Genomic DNA, 9,810 nt, shown 5'->3' with positions numbered 1-9,810 from the left:
ATCTGCTACTGAAGAATTACAGCCATGCAGAATTAAAAACAGCTTCTATGGTCCGAGCTGGAAGGTGTGTGTTTTCCCTCACCATCGTGGAATAAGGTAGGATGTGGATCTAGCTGTCATAAAGTTCATGGGAGCATGTTTCCTAGGAAGTGACAAAAAGATTTGAAGCCTTTTATATACTACCGCACAATGAGGCAGGGCTAGGTTCCACTTCCTATTCAGACTTGGTGATAACCACATCATTGTCGCCGGTAGCCTTTATAATGTGACCTTGCAAAGCCAAACAATATCCCAGACCATAGGGGACCAAGGGATCATAAGTCAGAGAAACTCTGTGTAAGGATTCCTAGGCAGGATCTGACCACATGTTTTTACTGCCCCGGTAGGGGCAGAGGAAAACTGTTAATGACAATAATGCAATTTGTATGTACTATACATAATAAATTCTTCCTTTTTGTTTTAAGAATTTCTTTTTCTGCTAACGATCTAATGAGCAACTTCTGAAATGTTATTAGATTTGTGTTTATTTCTGATAGATTGATTCAAGAGGAACATTAGATCTGTTTCCTAATAAAGCCAGGTGCCTTAAAGAATTTTATTCTCCTTATGTTTCTTAAAAGCCGCTTGAAGTCTGTGATCTGTTCTAAGATACTATTTTTTTATTAGTAACTCTGCTATTGCAAACACTAAGCAGGTAGTGTTGCAGAGGATTGTAGTCGGTTGAATGGTCTTGTTATTTGCTTATTTATTCATTTTGTCTTATGGAATGTGCCAACAGTTCATCTGTGTCTCTTACTGTGGTGGCTGGTTGTCTGGCTAATTTTCACTCATTATTTCTGATAATGGTTTGATTTGTGTTCATTCAGTCTGAAGCTCGCAGTTTCACAACAGTGCAGGGCTCTGTTGGTGCTGGTTTTGCGAAAGAGCGCTGCGTGGGAGGAACAGTTTCTCATGGACTGTTACCAGAAGGGATTGCTGTGACTGGGGTGGGCAGTGTCCAAGAGATGTTTGGTTTTAGAAGGGAAGATGCCATCATGCACAGATGAACTGTCCCACACTTGATGCTACTTTTACAGTGCACATGAGGATCCTGAGACAAAAAGAAAAATTGTGTCCTCAAAAGAAGAATATAGTTCTTCCAGGGGAGCTCAGCTAATTTTGTACTTTTTGTATATTCAATACGTTCCAGAGGTCGAAGGCCTGGAGACAGGAGCAAAAGGCCCTGTGTCATCCCACAGCTGCTCTTTTCCAGAGAGACTTTTTGCTGGCTTGTTGCAACTTTCTTCTACCTGGCCCACCGTTTTACTGTATTACAATTCTGTAGGTGAAATAAACCGACCTGCTGCAGATAACAATACTTTTTCATTAGTGGGCTTGAAAGGAAGCTAACAAAACACACACTGCTACAAGTCAGGTTTGTTTGCAAGGGTTATCTGCAAAGCCCAGCACTCTAGAAGTCTCCTTCTACTTCTGTTCCCCAGCCCAGGCTCTCTTGTCCCTTTTCGGATACTTCTCAAAGGATGTATTTCAGGAATCACAAGGGACAAATATGAAGAACAAGCACCTTTTCCCACAACCCACAATAGATATTTGCCTCTCTATTCTTTTGGCAAGGTATGAATTCTGCCTCCAACTCTACCTTTGAATCTACTGTTTGGCTTTGGGCAAGATACTTCTGTTCCTTTCCCTGCTCTTCTTGTGTCTGTTTATTCTGTTTAATGATAAACAAAGCAGGAATTTTCTCATTATGTGCTTATAGTGCCTAGATGCAGTGAGGCTTTGATCTCAGAGGCTTTGGGTACTTTCCCCAACATGAAATACTTGCTTCTTTCAGCAAGTGTGAGCCTGGCACAGAAGTTTTATTCTCTTCTGAAGCCTTCTAGATGAGAGAGAGAAAGTGGTGAGTAGGAAGTCCTGTACCATCAATGTAATTTCACTTTCTACACTCCCATTGCTTCTTTCTAGTGATCCTCTTTTAATGACCTCAGCCACGCGTCATTTTAATGAGATGTTTTGGAAATGTTAAGAGCTGTTGTCCATTTAAGAAAACTGAGTTACATGTTGTCGAGGTCCTGAATTCTTAACTGAGGGTGTTGTACCATATCTGGTGGGGTCAAGTGAGAAGTGATTTGCGAAGGTTATGTGGGAAACCTGTAAAACCAGTATTTCCAAGCTCCTAATTTAACACCTTAATCATAGGCAGTATCTGTTCTTATCAGTTCTGGGGAGTGTTTCCAATGCCATATTAGGGAGACAGATAGATATCCAGCCCTCCTGAAATTGTATTAACAGTATGAATTTTTCAGTTTTGCAGGAATACAGGCAGTGCTCATTTTAGACTTGATCTGAAAGTAAGAGAGTTAGCTTTGTATAAGTAAGAATATTAGAGTAACACTGATGCAGAAGTAGACACCCTTAATCTACTGTACACAGTGATCCTAGTATATTAACTGTCAGGACAAAAAAAAGTATGTTATCTTATCAGCTGGAATGTTTTGGTAATATGCTAGCCATATTTTGGAATTGGATGTTCTGATATACCCTTGCAAGAGTATGTGTCAAGATGAATATCACCATAGTAATATTACAATCATGCTAGAAGAAACTGCGGATGTAGGTTTAATGAGCAGTAGAATAAACCTAGAAGAACAGAGATCAATTTAGAGGGCAGTACATAACCAAGTATACTGTTAGAATTTACTGGGAAACTAATATGTGAAATAGAATAGGATATAAGAAGGTGTATTTGAGGAATGAGTTGTGTTGCTAATTTTCTCTGGGATTAGCTCAACTCTCCTTGTTAAAAAAGGACTGTAAGTATAACAGATTGTAAGCTATTTTTTTATCTGTTATTCAATAGAGATTTTGTATCTTGCTGGAGAGGGTTATTTTATTTTTTCTGTAATGACCTGTTGTTACCCTGCAGTTACTTTAGAATGGTTGTTGTCTAACATACATTTAATTTGCCTTAATCAGTCTGCTGAGACAACAGTTGATAGTCTCAAAGAAATCTCTGCATTCAGTCTTTATTCTCTGCTCTCACTTTGCTACTTCCTGTTAGGAGGGAGTTGTGGTTAAAGTATGTGTTTGCAGAAGGAGTACATTGATTTAAAAAACATGCTCAGACCTGCATGATCATGTAACGATCATATGAACGCTAATCAAAATCTTCTTTCATCACAAATATATGAAACAGTTGCAAAGTAAAAATTCCAAATTATTTTTGCATGAAAAGTGTAAAAAGCCATGCTTGATTAGAAATACAAGCATTCGTTATCTTATCAATCCAGTCACTGTGAAGCTGAGGCACTTAAAAATTTTAAATTGCATATCTCCATTACTCTAGGTATGTAGTTATTATGGTGGCTTACAGCCAAAGAAAATACTGCTGGCATCTGTGGAGGAATAGAAAACACGTGAAACATTTCTGGAACAATACTTCATTAGTGTGCGTATCTTACGTGCTGAGGACGCAGCCAGTATGATATATGGTATACCTTCTGGGCTTTGTCAGCTGAGAGGTGTGCTTAATGTCTCTGAGGTATGTCCTGGGCCTGCGGAGACAGATTAATGTGTATGATAAGCAGATGGTGGAGATACAGGTTCCTTTTCTCTTCAGCGTAGAGAAAGCAGACCAGAATTTGCAAGGGCTGCCCAGGTAGGTGCTGGCTCCCTCCAACACAGTGGGCATGACGGCACAGGGAAGAGTCTCTCTTCAGGAAGGGGAAGGTCTCCCAGAGGTGAAGCTGTGGTTTCTCTGCTCCATCATGAGTGAGGAGACACTGTTATGTTTAAGAAAGGAGGATAGGACTGTGGTTGAACTGCTAGGCAGGGACTCTAGGTTTAGCACCAGGTTTGATCAGAGACTTCCTGTAGGTCATTCTCAGCCTTCTCATCTGTAAACGGGACTGATGACACCCCTCGCTTGAGCCCACTTTCACTAAGGTGAATACTGAGGTGCTGTGAGCGGTTATGTAAATACTTTGGCAGTGCTGACACATACGATATAAGATCATATTTTAAATCTCAAATGGGACTATTTAATTAGACTTCTATTTTTACCTACTTGTAAGAACGCTTGGTCCTTTTTTTTTTTTTCCCCAAAATGGGGCCATTTTAAGTGTTGTGCAGGTATCACCTGTCATTTTCTTGACTCTGATGTAATATATTTGTGGTCACATGGTAGACTTGCAGTGGTTATGGCAACTCGTTACATTCAAAAGGAATATTAAAAAAGATATTTCTACTTTCAGCTGTGTTAACGGAAGGGAATAAGGGCAGGAGCAAGCACTAACTATACAGTTACCATGTGCCCCTCCCTGTGTGTATCCGAAGGACATCTGAGTTTCTTTGTCTTCTTTGGGGATGGAAGTCTTTGTGCTTGGGATTAGCATGAAAATAAATCACTTCTGATGATATGCAGTTGCTGATTGCAGACATTTATGAGTTACCTGATTGTGGAAATGGTATGCTGTTCAACTGCAGCAGTTGACTGGAGGATTTTTTATATTCAGATCAGACCTACTGTAGATACTTTTCCTATTACAGCGCATTATTTAGATATAAAGTTGGGTCTTACATTTGTTGTTTAACATTTCTGTGGCAGGAAAAGTGCTGGTCTGAAATCATTGCTTTACCACTATTAACTGAGTCTGCTCTATAAGGGTTTGTTAATCCCACTGCAACACTCGGAGGCTATTATCTGGTCAAATGACATCAATACCACAGATGAAGTGGTGTGTTATGACTAACAGGGTCATGTTTGGCCTTTCTCAAAGAAAGTTGGTTTTGGCATAAATTTTAGGAGACATATACGCAATGTACTAGCTAGACATCCCTAACACTGCTTTTCTGGGAGACGTAATGGAGAATGATGGTTATTTGCATTCTTGTCTTGTCTGCTAGAAAAAATACATCTGTATCGTGGGTTGAAAAGGTTTCCAGTCATATATCATATCTATTGTGACCCATTCGACAACTTAGAGTCTTTTTGTTACCATATGTCTAATGACCATTAAAACAATAGTCAAGAGATGGGTGTTTGTGTATGTGTCTGTGAAAGAGAAAACATACACACAAGCCTTGATTCTGCTTTTGTGTATACTAGCTTAAAATGCTCATTTCCTAGTAGCTTTGTCTGCAGGGCCAGCTTTAGGCTTAAATTATAGGATAGCTATGGTTTAATTTTGTAGTATGGGTGTATCAGGCACTTTCTGCCATAGGAGTGTTTCTACATGGAGGCAAGTGATCAACTTGGCTTTGTTCTTTTGAGGGAGAAATATGAGTTCTATGACAGTTTGTAATCTCATCAGTATTCCTTGTGAGTTTTAGGATCTTTTCTTATGTCTTTGTAAAATACTTGCCAGAAATATGTATATACCACTAACAAACTTGCTCAGCATTCTGTGTTTTGAACTTTACAGATAAACTATTGGGTGAATTTCAGGTTTATGTTTTTGAAGCTAGATAAAGTAAAAATGTAGCACCTCCAGAGTTCTAAGAAATTTTTTGAGGGCTCTCAAATTAATTCAATGTCCAGACAAACTTGCTGAGACACAGTATGACAAGCAGGCTTTAGGTGACCTTTTGAGAAACTAGTTGTTCTCCAATATTTGGCTCTTGCAAATGACAAAAGTTGAAGTGACTCTATCAGATAAGCTTTCCTTTAGCCATAGATCATACATGTGGAATGTGATATACTCAGAATTCATAAAGACATTAAAAGGAGGGTTCGTGTAATGTATTCCCTCTATGAAGGTAACTGTTGAGACGGCCAACTCCATAAACTGTAATTTTCCCATTAAGTCAAGACCCACTATTGTGACCTCTGAAATCAATTTAGCTGGCCAGAGGCTCTGAGCACTGTTTATCACACTGAACAAATAGGTTTTGTGACTACCACTCAAATATTTGTGTTAACTTTTAACTAACATAGACAATGAATAAGCTCTTCCCTTGGATGTCTCTGTAAATTTCAAAAGTAATGAGGACCTAATGTGAGAGAGGGGTTGTGTGGGCTGTAGCCCAAACGTGTGGCATAAACTACCGGTGTAATTAAGTTGGACCCTAACTGGCATGGTGCCCAGAGAACTTTGAACCCCCAGGAAGACTTTGCATCAAGTGAAATGAGTGGAAATTGCAACCGTTTTGTTTGTTTTCTCCTATTTTAGACTGAAAACCCAATGTAATTTAATTCCAAAGCCATTCCACTGACCTCAGGGCTGAGGCGAGGAGAGGTCAAACGACTTCCCCTGGTCAAACAGGATGCATGTGGCATAGCCATGAATAGACTCTAAAGTACTGCTCCCATGTCATAACCGTAAGGCTGTTCTTAGTGTGACAAAAGCTGTTCTATTTTAGGCAGATCAAATCATTTGTCCAAGTTGTCATTATGGCTCAACTTTACGAAATACTGTAATGGTGGCAGAGGAAATGAACTCTAGGTACTTGTAGTAAAAAAAGCTATGAAGCTGTCAATTGAGATCAGATTCTGAAATTCACTGCTGAAATTCAGAGAAAGACAGTTTGTGTGAGCCGTCATGGTAAAGTCTCTTCACAGCAGTTCTGTAGCTTTGTATTTTAGAAATATTTCCTAACGATCTGTATTTCTTGGTAATTCTGTTTTCTGTCACAGGATCTAAAAGGTACTAGCACCAAGTGCCAGCCTGTGATATTCCTATGAAGTCATTTAGTAATTAACTTCTGTTTCACAGAAGGGGACAGGAAATGAAACCTCCTGGTCGGACGTTCTGAAGCCTATTTGCTTAAAATTAAGCATCTATTTTCATAACTAAGCAACTGAATCAAGGAGACTCAGTTTTCAGAGCTGCTTGTGACCTCAGCAAACAGGAGCAGATTCCAGTCAAACAACTGCTGAGTGTACACTTTACATAGGCTGTTTACTATTAAAAAAAAAAAAGAGATGAAGTCTAAACTTGGTTATATTCATCCATATGCAATACAACACTGTTCTGTAACCTGTGTCTGCCTCTGCGTCCTATTGACAGGCCTCTAACCACGCTTTCCTGTTTATTGAAAAATATTTTCCTTGCTCTGGCTCCCTTTTGCAACCCTGGACCAGCAGGGACTGAGCCAGTGACCTGCACCAAACCTCCCTTACCCTTTCTAGCAGCTGGCCTGAAAGCCAAGCGGAAACTCTTGGCAAAAAGTCATGTTTTCTCTACTGAGCCTCTGCTCGCAGGCAGGTTCATGAGAGTCTTTCCAGCCTGGAAATTAGGCCATTTGTCAACGATCACGCAGGAAATCAGTGACAGAATAAGGAATAGAATTAGATTTCTTAATTTTCAAGACCTAGACTTGAAATGTGAGACAGTTCTGACTCTGAAAGTTTAATACTAACTAAAACCCAAACGCATGTATTTGAGACTATGTGTGTTTCAAGAACACAGAGAAACATCTCTGCTGAATGACGGTTAACAGTTATCCCAGAAGAAAAAAGTCTGGGTCCTTATTGATGTAAACCAGCATGGTTCTACTGACAATTCCCTACTGCTTATCTTTTTCAGGGCAGTGCTTAACGCTGTGAGTCCTGTTATAGAAGTGCTTCATATATGTAGATGTCAGAGATAAAGATTCTGGGCTTTGCAAATGTAATTGGCCATCTTTGCTGAGCCCTAGCCATAGTCTAGTTTCAGCATCTGTGCGCTGGGAGCAATGGTAAGCGATGTTCCTCCTGCTTTTTTGCAGCCACTGCTAAAGAATTACTGCATTGGAAGAGTAGGAGTTAGAGATAAGGAAAGCTTGGAAAAATAACTCTGTTCTAAAGGTGTGCTCTTTCAATGGAGGAGTTTAAAACTACAGGAGACTTGGTAAATATTTGGTATTTATTTAGGTATGTTTTCCTTCTCCTGCTATACATCATCTTTGAAATTCTAAATATAAAATTAACATTGTTGGGCAGTGGGCCAATGTTTGTTATTGTTACGGGATTTTTAGCACCAATAGGGGAAAAAAAAGGTTTAGGAGGAAATGTTTGAATCCAAGTATTGTTGTGTTGTGCTAGCTCTTGAGAAACTTAAAAGCAAAATTGATTAGCAACTGGAATACAGGATGCTAATCAGCAAGAGTCTGAAAAATTGAATTTTTTTTCCATGTTTAATTGCATAAATTTGATTTGAAGGTATAGTTCTGTATATAAGCAAAGACACTTAAAAATCTAATTATTAACCTGACTGCCTTCTGAAACTGTAATGTTGCTCCAGATGTTAGTGGTACTGCTCCTTGTTTATACTATTTCTCAGCAGCTGTTAAGCTATTTGAAAAAATGACTCAGATGGGTGGTACTGGTATTTGATGCAGAATCTACCCCCAAGGGGCATGTAATTACATAAATGCAGCCCAATAAGTATCATTTTATCAGGACAGCAAACCAAATAACATTCCTTCAGCCTGATGTAAATTACAAAGGGCAAATATTATCATAGCCTCTTGACAGAACAGGCTGTATTGACTCTTATTTTTTTAATCACGAGATATAAAATTACACTTTTTTTTCTTTTGTCTATCTGTCTACAAATGAGAAATCTAATCCTGCTAATGTGTGTGCACATGTGTAGCTTCACTTGTGTGAGTAATCCTTTCAAAATAAGTGAACCACTTTTTTGGAGGAAAGGTATGTAGATGAATACAAGCATGCATATGTGGTTCTGCTGGCAGTATACTCTGGAGACCCTGCTCCTGTTGCCTTAGCATGCTAAAATTAATGGAATTACAGGAATGCAGGGCTGGTTTCCAAAAGCAAGGGCTGAATTTCAGTTTCTGAATGGAGCTAGCGTTCCGAAGTGTACCGGTGAGCTCAGCCATAGTACAGCTAATGGGCTGGTCGTATCCTGCTCTCAGGGACAAGTTTTTAGTGCAGCTGAGTTCAGCCAGACAAGATAGCTTTACATGATAACAGGATTTAGCAGAATATTTGTTTTGACTATAGCAGATACTTTGGTCAGACTATGGCCATCTGTGCTGTGCTGCAGCTTTATCTGTACTGTGGCGTGAACATTTAACTTCTGAGCGCTTTTTCCTGTTGAACCTCTGTTTGCTGTTTTCCCATTAATTTTTTTTCTGTTTTTTTCTTTTCATTTATATTTTCCTTCTCCCCACTCCTTCTCTCCCTCCCACACTCTTCCTTTGGAGTTTTACAAGAAAATTCCTATGTGAAAAATCATGTTCTAAGTTCCAGAAGCTTTTGCAATCGAAGGAAGCCGAGACCGTTGTTCTGTCTTAGAAAAAGAAAAAAGGAGACACACATATTTTCGTCTATAGCTCTTACAGTGTGTCTTATTCTCCTGGGAAGCTTTATTTTCTTTCACCTGTTACTTGTTTCTCAGCTCACTAGTGGAAGAATACCACGATTGTATGTATTGTCCCTGAAATATGTTCTATATGTTTCCTTCTCTACATCCTTTGCTGTGTTAAGGAAATCTGATACATTGAACGTGTCTGAAAATCAACATTCCTTGATACAAAGATAGATACATGATAGAGAGGAATAAACACATGAACTTTCAGTTGCTGGAGAAATCACTGTTTATGATTTTGTTATGATTCGAGGGGTGTGTGTATGGGTGGTAATTTTATTAAAAAATGGCTTTCTGGCATTTTAACTGCACCTTTTTTGCTTACATGGGTGCCTGGTACTTCTCTGATTTCTGACAGATATAATCCATAAAGCTTGCTTCAAATAGGAACAAAGCAGTAAAATATGAAACCTGACTAGAAAAGAATAGAAAAGTCACACTTCAGTAAAACTTTGCATCTGGTCTCCCAGAAATTTATCGGTGATATTGTGCTCAG

The sequence above is a fragment of the Phaethon lepturus genome, unplaced genomic scaffold, assembly GCF_000687285.1.
Source record: "Phaethon lepturus isolate BGI_N335 unplaced genomic scaffold, ASM68728v1 scaffold44869, whole genome shotgun sequence".
NCBI lineage: Eukaryota > Metazoa > Chordata > Aves > Phaethontiformes > Phaethontidae > Phaethon > Phaethon lepturus.
The sequence above is the reverse complement of the archived record's forward strand: the minus strand, read 5'-3'. Positions refer to the sequence as shown.